We start from the raw sequence: 13,797 nt of genomic DNA, 5'->3' as shown, positions 1-13,797 counted from the left end.
GACACGAACCTGTTCCCCTGGAGGACCATATCTTCCAATGCTGACAGTTCAGCTCTGTCTGCCCAATAATCCCGAACAAATATTGAACATCTATTCGTAGTTGCAGGCCATCCTTTCTGTATTGTCTCTCTGCGTACCTTCCTTGATGCAGCCGTCCCTGCTGGTGTCCTAATCGTCTCTGTTCTATCAGGAGATATTGGAATGGAGGTAACAATCGTGTCCACATAGGACATGTACATCAGCATTAATCTCTTGGTAAGTCTTTTATTTCTTGTTGACAATCCATTAGTAGCAAATATATCCTCCCTAGCGTGTCGCACCAGACGGTCGGCCATTCCTGTCTGGCGCGTGGTGTCTGGATTGGTTTTTCGGATTAACGGGGTCACAATATGAACATTCCTGACTCGACCCTTTGTGTGTTTTACGAGGCCGAGTGGCTAGCTCAACGCTCAACCCAGCATGGCTGCAATGCGTGCCGGGAGGGGGGCGGGGGTGTCGCCCGACTTGGATTGGATCTCAGGAGCCTGCGCTCCGGAGTCCGGCGCTGATGTCACCGCCACCAAGCAACAGGAAACACCAGAGAGAGACCACAGCAACACACACAGAATGTCAGCGCCCCCCACCACCAAGCAACTGGAAACACCAGAGAGAGACCATAGCAACACACACAGAATGTCAGCGCCCCCCACCACCAAGCAACAGGAAACACCAGAGAGAGACCATAGCAACACACACAGAATGTCAGCGCCCCCCACCATCAAGCAACAGGAAACACCAGAGAGAAACCATAGCAACACATACAGAATGTCAGCGCCCCCCCCCCCCCCACCAAGCAACAGGAAACACCAGAGAGAGACCATAGCAACACACACAGAATGTCAGCGCCCCCCACCACCAAGCAACAGGAAACACCAGAGACAGACCATAGCAACACACACAGAATGTCAGCGCCCCCCACCACCAAGCAACAGGAGACACCAGAGAGAGAACATAGCAACACACAGAGAATGCTGGAGGATCTCAGCAGGTCCAGCGGTATCTATGGAAAAGACAACATCTGCAGTCAACAAAAACTGTTGTTTACCCGACAGCTCGACGTGTCAAAGGCTCCCTCTCTCACGGGCAATATCACTCATTTTCACAGCAAAAGGGGAGACTGACAGTCACTGTTATCCTATTAAAAGTGTGCCGCAGCGAAATCCCGATGTTCCCTATCCTGCGACGCCACTGTCGGCAACACCAGCCTGAAATCAGGCATCCACAGCTCCGCACCCCGGAGGCGGGCCTGGAGAATGTCAAAAACCGGTCGGTCAAAGAGCACCCGGAACTGGAACCCATCCACCGTAAAAGAAAATAGGTTGCGAATGCCACTGGCAGCTCAGGGCCTCGATAGAACCCGACCAACCCTGAAAAGGGAAAAATGAGATATTAAAGGCAAGAATTAGGCCGTTTTCGCAGCCACTTGGTGCCGTCTTAATTCTGCCCTTATTTCTTTGCTTTTCTGTTGCTTTGGGTAACAACATGAGTTCTGCCCGCCTCCCCCCTTTTTCATAGTATGCACTGTCACCTCGGCCTGTGCAGTTCCCCAGCTTGTGCTCGTGTGCTCTCTGCTGTCCGTGTCACGGTCCCAACCGTTAATCCCCCATATTCTCCTAATTCCCCTTGTTGCGACACACCTGATTCTCATCTAAACCTGCAGCGTAAATACCCCGGCTTTGCATCCGCTCATCGCCAGGTCGCTGTGTCAGCCAGTGTGGTAATTCACGTTCCCAGCCGCCTCGGATTGTGCATTCTAAGTTTTACTTCAGTGCCGAGGTTTACCCGTGTAACTCTGCCTCTTCCCGTCAAGCTAAGTTTTGCCTGCCGCCTGTCTCCTGTTTGCCCTTCAGCTCCAGCAACGCCCTGTGTCAAGGTAAGTTTTGCCTGCCTGCTGCTTTTCCGCTCACCCTCCTGTTTGCCGTTCAGCCCCAGCCACGCTCACGCCCTCGTCTGCATCCCAACTCTATCTCCGTGCCGGTGTCCTGTGTTTGGGTTTTCCCGTTCCTTGTCACAGTCCAACACATATCCACAGCCTTTGGCAACGTCAAGTCATTCTCCTCACGGAGCTGTCTGTCTCTGAGCCTATTATCTGTGATTCCACAGACTGTTTTGTCCCCATCTGGTAAGTCTGTCAAATCTCCAAATTCACAGGACTTATTCAGTGTGTGCAGCTCAGCTCAGTATTGGTCTCAAATAACAACTTGTTTCTGGTCACAGGAAAGAAAGGTTACTTCCCTCAATCGTGATGTTTTTTATTTGGAACAAAATACACCTCAAGGCTGTTTCGTCAATTTGAAAGCTGTTTTAGATATCCAAAGCATCTTTGCCAATTACATGTGGAAACATATACGCTTTCAAAAGTGGGAACTTACTGCTTTTCCTGGCTAACAGAGTGAAGGTGTTTGTGGAGCGACCTCCCGATCTTCGCTGCATCTCGCCAATATAATCTCGCTGCATCTTCGCTGCAGGCACCACCGGCAGCACTGCATACAGTACGTGACACAAACACACTCGCTGGTGAAGTGCGGCCTCACGTGTACAACACTCCCTGAATGGTAGTGAGAGAGAGAGGAGGTGTAGGGGCGGATGTGTGGCAATTGTTCGGTAGCAAGGAGAAGTACCAGGAGGGAGATCAGTGGTGTGGGACGAGCTGCCAAAAGGGAGACGTGTAGACCACTTTGGCGTGGTCCTATCTTCTGTCCAACACAGGCGGGATCTCCTGACGGCCATTTCAATACAGCTTCCCATTCACATCGCCACACGTCAGCACAAACTTTCCTCCACCCTCTGTCAGCCCAAGATGGTGGCCACCAGTTCCGCTGTGACTGCCAGTGAATGGTCAGTAAGTCATTTCCTCATCGTTACCTATCATCCGGGCACAAAAACAACCACAGCAAATTTTCCGGTAAAATTATCCTTTGATCCATCTGTAAAAAAAAGGGTTCTCGCATCGTAATAATTGTGCTTCATATATGATCAAGCAACAGGCAGAACAGAATGCTTAGACGTGATTAAATCGTGTAAGCTAAAATCAGCTGAAGGCTTTGGAACAGCGGAGGTGGGGGGTTACCGAGAAAGATACATTGCATGATCCAACAGACCCATATTGCTAGAGTGGTGAGGACACAGGCACCCAAAACTAAAAATGCTCTTCTTGTAATGTTCCCAAGGGAAGCCCCCTGGGCTGCATCAAATTCTGCGAGAACGCCATCTTGCCAGCCAGGGCTGTATATGTTGCTTCCTCAGCCACAAGCCCCGGATCACCAGCGACCCGAAAGAACCTCTGAATAAGGAGAAGAGAGCCTCCAGGTGTGGAGACAAGACAAGCACTGAGGCGAGAACGGGGCGAACGGAGGGCAGGGCTGAGGTAGGTTTGAAGGTCCCTACAAGAGGAAGCTGGAGTACAAGCTCCAGTAGGGTAGCATAGCGGGCGTGTAGTCGGCTACGAAGCAGGTCACCGGCTTCAAGGTTAAAGAAAGGAAGATCGGAGGCTTGCCTGGACAGGGCCAATGAAGTGGATTTGTTTTTCTCAGCAGGTTCAGCAGGGGACCTACTGCTGTCCACTGTCCCACTGGCCAAGACCACACACCCTCCCTGCCGTCGAGGCAGATTGAAGGGACAGCTGGAGAGACTAGAGCAAGGTAAGACTGCTGGCCCAGACGGTACCAGCCCCAGGGTACTGAAGGGCAGTGCGAGCCACCGGTCTGGTATTTTGTAGCACCTTTACAATTTGAGTCTGAGTCTGGAAAAGATACTGGTGCCGTGGAAGACTTCTTGCTTAGTTCCTCTACCCAAGGAGGCGACTAAATCGGGTCTTTATGACTACAGACCAATTGCCCTAACATAGATAGATAGATAGATAGATAGATAGATAGATAGATAGATAGATAGATAGATAGATAGATAGATAGATAGATAGATAGATAGATAGATAGATAGATAGATAGATAGATAGATAGATAGATAGATAGATAGATAGATAGATAGATAGATAGATAGATACTTTATTCATCCCCATGGGGAAATTCAACTTTTTTTCCAATGTCCCATACACTTGTTGTAGCAAAACTAATTACATACAATACTTAACTCAGTAAAAAATATGATATGCATCTAAATCACTATCTCAAAAAGCATTAATAATAGCTTTTAAAAAGTTCTTAAGTCCTGGCGGTAGAATTGTAAAGCCTAATGGCATTGGGGAGTATTGACCTCTTCATCCTGTCTGAGGAGCATTGCATCGATAGTAACCTGTCGCTTAAACTGCTTCTCTGTCTCTGGATGGTGCTATGTAGAGGATGTTCAGAGTTATCCATAATTGACCGAGAAGGGGCTGGAGAGACTAGAGACTGCTGGCCCAGACGGTACCAGCCCCAGGGTACTGAAGGGCAGTGCGAGCCACCTGTCTGGTATTTTGTAGCACCTTTACAATTTGAGTCTGAGTCTGGAAGAGATACTGGTGCCGTGGAAGACTTCTTGCTTAGTTCCTCCACCCAAGGAGGCGACTAAATCGGGTCTTTATGACTACAGACCAATTGCCCTAACATCTCATGCGATGAAGGGGCTGGAGTGGCCGGTGCTGGGCCACAGTTGAGATCTTCATTGGACACTCTCCGGTTTGCCAAGCAGCTTCTTGTGGGAGCGGATGATGCCACCGTCTGCCTGTTGAAGCGAGCTTGCTCACACCTGGACAATGCTGGTGGCATTGTGAGCACCACATTTGTTGATTTCTCTTCCGCCTTCAATACAACCCAATCACGTTCTGAGCAAGAAGCTGCAAAGGATGGGCGTAGACAAATCCACTCTCTCCTGGATCACTGACTACCTGACTGATAGACTCCCAGTTTGTACCGCTGGGTGGTTCTCTGCCTGAGGTGGAGGTGAGTGTCACTGGAGCCCCACAAGGGACTGTCCTGTCTCCGTTTCTGTTCACACTGTACACCTCAGACTTTCAGTACGACTCTGAGTCTGGCCACTTGCAGAAGTTCTCTGATGACTCTGCGGTAGTTGGGTGCATGAGAGACGGGCGGGAGTCGGAGCGCAGAGGACTGTCTGCAGCAGGATGTTGGAGATCTTTTACCAGTCAGTTGCAGAGAGTGCCGTCCTCTTTGCTGCCTTATGTTGGTGGAGCAGCATTGGTACTTGGTGATGGAAAAAGACTGAACAAACTCATCAAAAAGGTTGACGTGGTGGAGCGCAGGTCAGGAAACATACTGCTATTCATTATGGACAATCTGGCACATCCTCTGCATGACCTACTGAACAAGCAGCGGATCATCTGTTTGAATAAACTCTGCTGTCAGAAGGATTGTTACAGAATAAGCGTATACAACAGTTCAGACATCATAGTCTCTGCTTTAATATTTCCTATATTATTATTGAAAATTGGTACATTATTATTCATTCTACATTTGATTTTGAGTTAAGTGTGCACACTTCTTGGTGTGTTTTTCAATGATGCTGCCAAAATGATAGAAATTGCAACGCGGAATCTGATGCGCATGCGTAAAGGACTGAGCTGATCCCGGATATCGCGCATGCGCTCAGTAGACGAGAGGCTCAGGAGGTTCGGCGCGGGTAAGAGGGGGCTCCGGATGGGCATTAATCATCAGCGTTTGAACCACGATTGAAGAACAATTACTGTGAGCCCGGCCCGCACTACTCCTACACCCCTGGGCAGATCACGGTCTTTTCCGTCTTTTTCAGCCCCAGAGAGATTTCGGCTGGTGACTGTTGTGGCGCATGCGCCTCGCCTTCGCTGGCCTTCCTTGGATGGCGGATAGATCGGTTTTTAGTTCGTGGGGGCTTCTGGGTAAAGAGGCAGCCATGCGGAGCACTATCGACGTTGTCCTCGTACAGTCGGAGAAAATTGGAGCGGATGTATCCCCCAAACACTGCCGAACTCCAACGATGTGAATCCAAGCATTAGGGACTCGGAACAAAAGTATATTTCCCAGTTAATCTCCGATGAAGTGTCTACCTTCTAGTCAGTGAAAATGTCAATTAGTGCTGTTTGGCAAAAAAAAATCCTTCCATCAGCTTTAGTTCTCTCTGGGTAAATAACGGTATGAAACACCTTTGTCATCGATGACAAGAGACTTGTGGCTTTCGCATCGCAAAATTACCACATTCCAATGAGAATAACCACTACCATCCCCTTCATGTTCGTTAGTATTGCCATCGATGGGTTCATCACTGTCAAGCGCTTGTTGGGAGGGGATCAAAGTCATTAGAAAATCGAGAGGATCAGACATGTAATAACAAGTGCTCTTTTGTAGTGCTGTGGGGCGTGACAAGAACTTGAAATAACATCAAATGGACAGAGTCAAATTGAGGCAACTCACAAGTTAATTGAGGGCAGAAATCCCCTATTCTCATACAGGCAGAGAATTTGTTGGTTAGTCAGAATGCCTGATATATAACTTGTCAGAAGATGAGGAGTTTGTAGCTGTATATAGAAATTTATAGCACAGTACAAGCCCTTCAGCTCCAACGTGAGATGAACTTCATAACATTGTGATGCCAGAGCTCCTGACAGACTAAAACCTCACCTGAAATATTCTGCTTCACCCACTGATGTCCTTTCAAATATTTTTACAGGTTTGAAATGGCAGAACACTTGTGCACGGGAATCTCAACATGTCAGTTTTGCTGTCTGTGTCCAGATATATAAGAAGTGATGAAATACTTTCTTTGCAAGACAAACACATCTGTTATCGATCCTTGGAGATGAAGAGTTAATCTCATGCCGGCTGGAAATGTATTTTGTGTCTGAAATGAAGTTTTCTGTTGTAACTCAGTGAAATCCACTGGAACTGGGGTGCTGAGAACACACTCACAGCCTACCCGCAGACACTCCAGTGAGTTCACAGAGGCGAGAGGCCATTCACCCACTCTGTGTGTGGGAGGGGAATTACTCTGTCATCCAGCCTGAAGATACATCAGCAAGTTCACAGCACAGAGAGATGCTCCACCTGTTCTGACTGGGAAGCAATTCAATCTATCATCGAGGCTGAAGATATATCCAAAAATACACCAGTGAGGGGATATTGACCTGCTCGGACGGTGGGAAGGCATTCACACACTCAACTGTGACACCAGCAGGTTCACACACAGCCATTCACCTGCTCTGAATGTGGGAAAAGATTCACTCAATCATCTCAACTGAACGAACACCAGCGAGTTCATTCTGAGAAGATGCCGTTCACCTGCTCAGACGATTGGAAGGGATTCACTCGCTCATCCACACTACAGAGACAACAGCGAGTTCACACTGGGGAGAGGTCATTCACGTGCTCAGACTGTGGGAAGGGATTCACTCACTCATCCACACTACAGAGACTACAGCGAGTTCACACTGGGGAGAGGTCATTCACGTGCTCAGACTGTGGGAAGGGATTCACTCACTCATCCACACTACAGAGACAACAGCGAGTTCACACTGGGGAGAAGCCATTCATGTGCTCAGACTGTGGGAAGGGATTCACTCGCTCATCCACACTACAGAGACAACAGCGAGTTCACACCGGGGAGAGGCCGTTCACCTGCTCAGGTTGTGGGAAGGGATTCACTCGCTCATCCACACTACAGAGACAACAGTGAGTTCACACTGGGGAGAGGCCATTCGCCTGTTCCGACTGTGGGAAGAGATTCACTCGCTCATCCACACTACAGAGTCTACAGTGAGTTCACACTGGGGAGAGGCCATTCACCTGTTCCGACTGTGGGAAGGGATTCACTCACTCATCCACACTACAGAGACTACAGCGAGTTCACACTGGGGAGAGGTCATTCACGTGCTCAGACTGTGGGAAGGGATTCACTCACTCATCCACACTACAGAGAGAACAGCGAGTTCACACTGGGGAGAGGCCATTCACGTGCTTAGACTGTGGAAAGGGATTCACTCGGTTATCCACCCTTGTGAAGCACTACCGGATTCACACCGGGGAGAGGCCATTCACCTGCTCAGATTGTGGGAAGGGATTCACTCGCTCATCCACACTACAGAGACAACAGTGAGTTCACACTGGGGAGAGGCCATTCACCTGTTCCGACTGTGGGAAGGGATTTACTCAGTCAGCACACCTACTGAGACACCAGTTAGTCCACACAAGGCAGAGGCCTTTCACGTGCTCTGACTGTGGGAGTAAATTCACTTGGTCTTCTCAACTGAAGGTACAGCAGCGAGTTCACACTGGGGAGAAACCATTCACCTGCTCTGAATGTGGGAGGGGATTCACTCGGTCATCTACATTTTTGAAGCACAAAAGAATTCACACTGGGGAGAAGCCATTCAGCTGCTCAGACTGTGGGAAAGAATTCACACAGTCATCTGACTTGAAAATGCATCAACGAATTCACACTGGGGAGAGGCTGTCCACCTGCTCAGATTGTGGGAACGGTTTCACTCGGTCATGCATGCTACAGAGACACCCACCAGCAAGTTCACACTGGGGAGAAGCCGTTCTGCTGCTCTGAATGTGGGACAAGATTCAGTCGATCATCTCACCTACTGGAACACCAGCGGCTTCACACTGGGGAGAGGCCGTTCACCTGCTCAGACTGTGGGAAGGCATTCACTCTGTCATCCATGCTACAGACACACTAGCGAGTTCACACTGGAGACAGGCCATTCATCTGCTCCGACTGTGGGAAGGGATTCTCCCAGTCATCTTCTCTGCTGACCCATCAGTTAGTCCACGCGTGGGACAGGCCATTCACTTGCTCCGAATGTGGGAAGGGATTCACTCAGTCATCCATGCTGCAGAGACACCGGTTTGTTCACACTGGGGAAAGGCCGTTCATCTGCTCTGAATGTGGGAAGGGATTCACTCAATCATCTCATTTTAAAAAACATCAACAGGTTCACAGTGAGCAGAAGTTATTCGACTGCTCAGACTGTGGGAAGGGATTCATTCAGCCATCTCAACTGAAGGAGCATCAGTTAGTTCACACTCGGGAGAAACTGTTCACCTTCCTCAGATTGTCAGAAGGGATTCACACTTTCATCTCACCTACCGACACACCGGACTGTTTTCAGCAGTGAGAGGATGTTGACCTGCTCTGACTGTGGGAAGGCATTCACACACTGATCCACACTGCAGAGACAGTGCTGGGTTCACACTGTGGTGAGGGTGGTCACCTGCTCAGACTGTGGGAAGGCATTCACACACTGATCCACACTGCAGAGACAGTGCTGGGTTCACACTGTGGTGAGGGTGGTCACCTGCTCAGACTGTGGGAAGGCATTCACACACTGATCCACACTGCAGAGACAGTGGTGGGTTCACACTGTGGGGAGGGTGGTCACCTGCTCAGACTGTGGGAAGGCATTCACACACTGATCCACACTGCAGAGACAGTGGTGGGTTCACACTGTGGTGAGGGTGGTCACCTGCTCAGACTGTGGGAAGGCATTCACACACTGATCCACACTGCAGAGACAGTGGTGGGTTCACACTGTGGGGAGGGTGGTCACCTGCTCAGACTGTGGGAAGGCATTCACACACTGATCCACACTGCAGAGACAGTGGTGGGTTCACACTGTGGGGAGGGTGGTCACCTGCTCAGACTGTGGGAAGGCATTCACACACTGATCCACACTGCAGAGACAGTGGTGGGTTCACACTGTGGGGAGGGTGGTCACCTGCTCAGACTGTGGGAAGGCATTCACACACTGATCCACACTGCAGAGACAGTGGTGGGTTCACACTGTGGGGAGGGTGGTCACCTGCTCAGACTGTGGGAAGGGATTCACACACTGATCCACACTGCAGAGACAGTGGTGGGTTCACACTGTGGGGAGGGTGGTCACCTGCTCAGACTGTGGGAAGGGATTCACACACTGATCCACACTGCAGAGACGGTGGTGGGTTCACACTGTGGGGAGGGTGGTCACCTGCTCAGACTGTGGGACGGCATTCACACACTGATCCACACTGCAGAGACAGTGGTGGGTTCACACTGTGTGGTGGGTTGGCACCTGCTCTGACTGTGGGAAGGCATTCACACACTGATCCACACTGTAGAGACAGTGGTGGGTTCACACTGTGGGGAGGGTGGTCACCTGCTCAGACTGTGGGAAGGCATTCACACACTGATCCACACTGCAGAGACAGTGGTGGGTTCACACTGTGGGGAGGGTGGTCACCTGCTCAGACTGTGGGACGGCATTCACACACTGATCCACACTGCAGAGACAGTGGTGGGTTCACACTGTGTGGTGGGTTGGCACCTGCTCTGACTGTGGGATGGCATTCACACACTGATCCACACTGCAGAGACAGTGGTGGGTTCACACTGTGGGGAGGGTGGTCACCTGCTCAGACTGTGGGAAGGCATTCACACACTGATCCACACTGCAGAGACAGTGGTGGGTTCACACTGTGGGGAGGGTGGTCACCTGCTCAGACTGTGGGAAGGCATTCACATACTGATCCACATTCAATCAGAGAAGGCAAAATCATGATGGAACTAGAATTTTTATCTTAACATTTGCTCAGTTAGAACAGTGGAGATGACAGGCGGGATAGTGGAAAGCTCCTTTGCGGGATGTGGGAAGGCAGGGGACCCTCCTGTGTCCCTGATAACTACACCTGTGAGAAGGGCTTCCAGCTTCAGCTCCGAACAATCCACATTACGGAGTTGGACCTGGAACTGGATGAACTCCAGATCATTCGGGAGGCCGAAGGGGTGATAGGACATATAGAGAGGTAGTTGAACCGAAGGTGCACGGCATCGGAAACTGGGTGACAGGAAGGGGAAGGGGGAAACAGCGAGTGCAGTTTACCCCTGTGTCCATCCCCCTGAACAACACAGATATCAATTTAGATACTGTCGGGGATGGTGGGGATGACCAGGTAAAGGAAAGTCACAGCAACAGGGTCTCTCTGGCTCTGAGGCTGAGAAGGGAAGGATGGAGAAGAGGTGAGCTGTGGTCAGAGGTGATTCAGCAGCTCAGGGAACTGACTGGATGTTCTGTGGGTGAGAATGAGATTCCAGGATGACATGTTGCCTCCTGTGTGCTCGGGTCTGTGACATCTCCGGTCGAGTGCTCAGCATTTCCCGGGAGGATGAACAGTGAAGGTCGTGGTCCATGTGGGTAACAATGATATAGGGTGGTCGAGTAACGAGCTTCTCAAAGGCAGTTCAGGGAGTGTGCTGCTAAGTTAAATGGCTGCTCGTCCAGGGCTGTGACCTCAGGACTGCCATCTGTGCCACGGGCCAGGAAGAGGAAGAATAAACTGTTTAACACGTGGCTAAGGAGTTGGTGCAGGAGGGAGAGTATAAGATTTTTGGATCTTCTGAGCTGGTGAGAATTGCTGTGTACAGAGGAGTGTGAGTGTGTTGGGGGAAGCGCACATCGCTGATGGTATGTGACTGGGCAGGCAGGTCTCTCACACACAAACACATGCAGTGGAGTGGGAGGGAGGGGAGTGAGAAGGGAAAAGGGGAATGAGGAGGATGGAGTTAGGGCTCCTTCACAAAGTCCCAGACTCACCCACTCCTCCCCCTCTGGAATTGGTCCCATTCCCTACCCCAGGCTGGGGGTGAGCATTGAGTTGCCTTGTCAAGAAGAAAAGAAATTAATTGTTTGATAGCATTTTGTTCACACACTTTGATAATAAATTTATGTTGAACTTGATCAATGATACGTATTGTTTGTAAAACGTGTACTGATGAGAAATGGTCTCAGTGAAGGTCCGAGAGTGGAAAACGAACCGGTATTCAGCCCCACTGCTCCGTGCTGGACAAGAACCCTATCTGAGTCTGTCCCATCTGTCTGTCCTTGACATGTCTCACTCTAAAGTTTCCTCTTTCTGTACCTGTCCCAGTGTCTGTTATTTTCCTTCTCAACCCCATTCTCCTGCCTTCCCCCATGACCTTTGACACCCTTACTAATCAAGTACTGATCAAATTCTGTTTTAACTAAACCTGATGACTTGGCCTCTGAGCCGTCCGTGGCAATGAATTCCACAGCTCCCTCATCTCTCCAAATGCATGCTGTCTGGGCTTAGACATTTTGACACGGACGGTTAAAAAATGGTGGCTATCTACTCTCTCTATCCCTCTCTTATTCTGATCAAGTTCTCTCAGGTCACCCTGATTCTCCTCCACTCCAGAGAAAACAGCCCAAGTTTGTCAGAACTCTCCTTACACGGCAGCTCATGCCTCTAATCCAGACACATCCTGGTGAACCTCTTCGTTGCTGTCCTAAACACCAGCGGCGTAACAGGCTTTAAGTAAGTAAATGATGGGTTGCTGATTAATAAGGCTGTTGAAGGTGAAAGGTAGAAAGCAGCAGAATGGGGTTTAGAGGGAAAGTCCTATAGCCATGATCGAATGGTGGAGAAGACTCAATGAATGGAATGAGTATTTCAGTTCCTATGACTTGCGGTGTAGTGGTGAGATGGCGAAGCCGTGGGGAGTAAGGTGCAGGTATGATTGGGTGTCTGGGTAGGAGGTGGTGTCCAGCACCTTTTCACTTTGTCTTATGACCAACAATTAACTCAAAAGAGTGTATCAGTCATAACAGCGCTTATTTTTACTTGCAGCGAGGGAAGACCGGCACAAGAGCGAGTAATAGCTGTTCTCCAAAAAAGCACAAGCGTGTACATTCACTGCTTCGGACACAAGTTCAAGGTCAGGGTGCATTCTGTTTGTCTGCTTAATCAGCGTGTTCAGCATTTTCCCAGTGACACAGCTGCCGGTCTGCAGTCGAGTGCTCAGGTACCATCAGCATCGTGATGCACGAACATTATTAGCAAAGCTCTCTGATACAATACAGGTTCCAGCTGGTTACAGACAAAAATGGTAGAAGTGAAGTGCATTCCCCCAGTGGTGGAGAAACATTGCTACACCACTCGCTCTCTGTGAAAATGGTTCCAAACCCTACAGCTCTCTCCATTTCTGTTAACATCTCCGATCCGTGTAGCCTCCGCCATCTGTGACAGCCCTTCTACACCTACACCCATCACCATTCTGTGAACCCGTCTGACCCCTACTCCACTTGTCATCTCTGTAAAACCCTCCACCATCCACCCTGGCAGATTCAGATGACAGTGGACCCGAGGAAGACACCGACTATGGGCTCACCAAACACATTCACAGGAGCTGACATTTTTTATAAACCTCCCGATTTGTACGGTTGTCTTGACTAAACAGCTTCCTGGCTTCCTATCTTTACCTCCCCAGCCCCACCCCCAACGTCCTGCTTTCCACAAGGATTCCATTCGTCCCTTCCCACTAATTCCCCCCCCCCCCCCCGGAACATATCCTTGCAAGCGAGGGAAGTTCTATACACTCCCATTTACTTCCTCCCTCAGTCCCAGTCTGGATCACGAACAGTCCTTCCAGGTGAGGCAACACTTCACCTGCGAGACTGTCAGGTTGCTGTGCTGTACCTGTTGCTCCCAGTGAGGCCTCCTCTACGTCGATGAGACCCAACGTTGATCAGGAGTCGACTTTGACAAGTACGTTCGCTCCGTCCGCAACAAACGGAATTTCCCATTCACGAGCAAGCGTAGATCTGCAGATGCTGGAAATCCAAGCAGCACACACAAACTCATTACAAATGATTTCAAGTCCCCTGGCCCCGATCATCTTACTTTCACTGTGGATACCCCGTCCATGTACACCTCCCCCTCCCACCAGGAAAGCCACACGAGCTTTCTCCATTTCCTTCTGGACAACCAGACCCAACGAGTTGCCCTCCACCACCACTCTCCTGCTCTTTGTTTCACTTCTTTATTTGAG

The 13,797-nt window shown here is 49.9% G+C and overlaps 1 pseudogene; it reads left to right on the top strand.

The window, feature by feature from the left end:
- Positions 1 to 1,204: 1,204 nt before the first annotated feature.
- Positions 1,205 to 13,159, top strand: LOC140722013 (uncharacterized; annotated as a pseudogene).
- The last annotated feature ends 638 nt before the right edge of the window (positions 13,160 to 13,797 follow it).

The sequence above is a fragment of the Hemitrygon akajei genome, unplaced genomic scaffold, assembly GCF_048418815.1.
Source record: "Hemitrygon akajei unplaced genomic scaffold, sHemAka1.3 Scf000067, whole genome shotgun sequence".
NCBI classification, from domain to species: domain Eukaryota; kingdom Metazoa; phylum Chordata; class Chondrichthyes; order Myliobatiformes; family Dasyatidae; genus Hemitrygon; species Hemitrygon akajei.
Note: the sequence above shows the minus strand (reverse complement) of the source record. Positions and strands in the feature narration are given on the sequence as shown.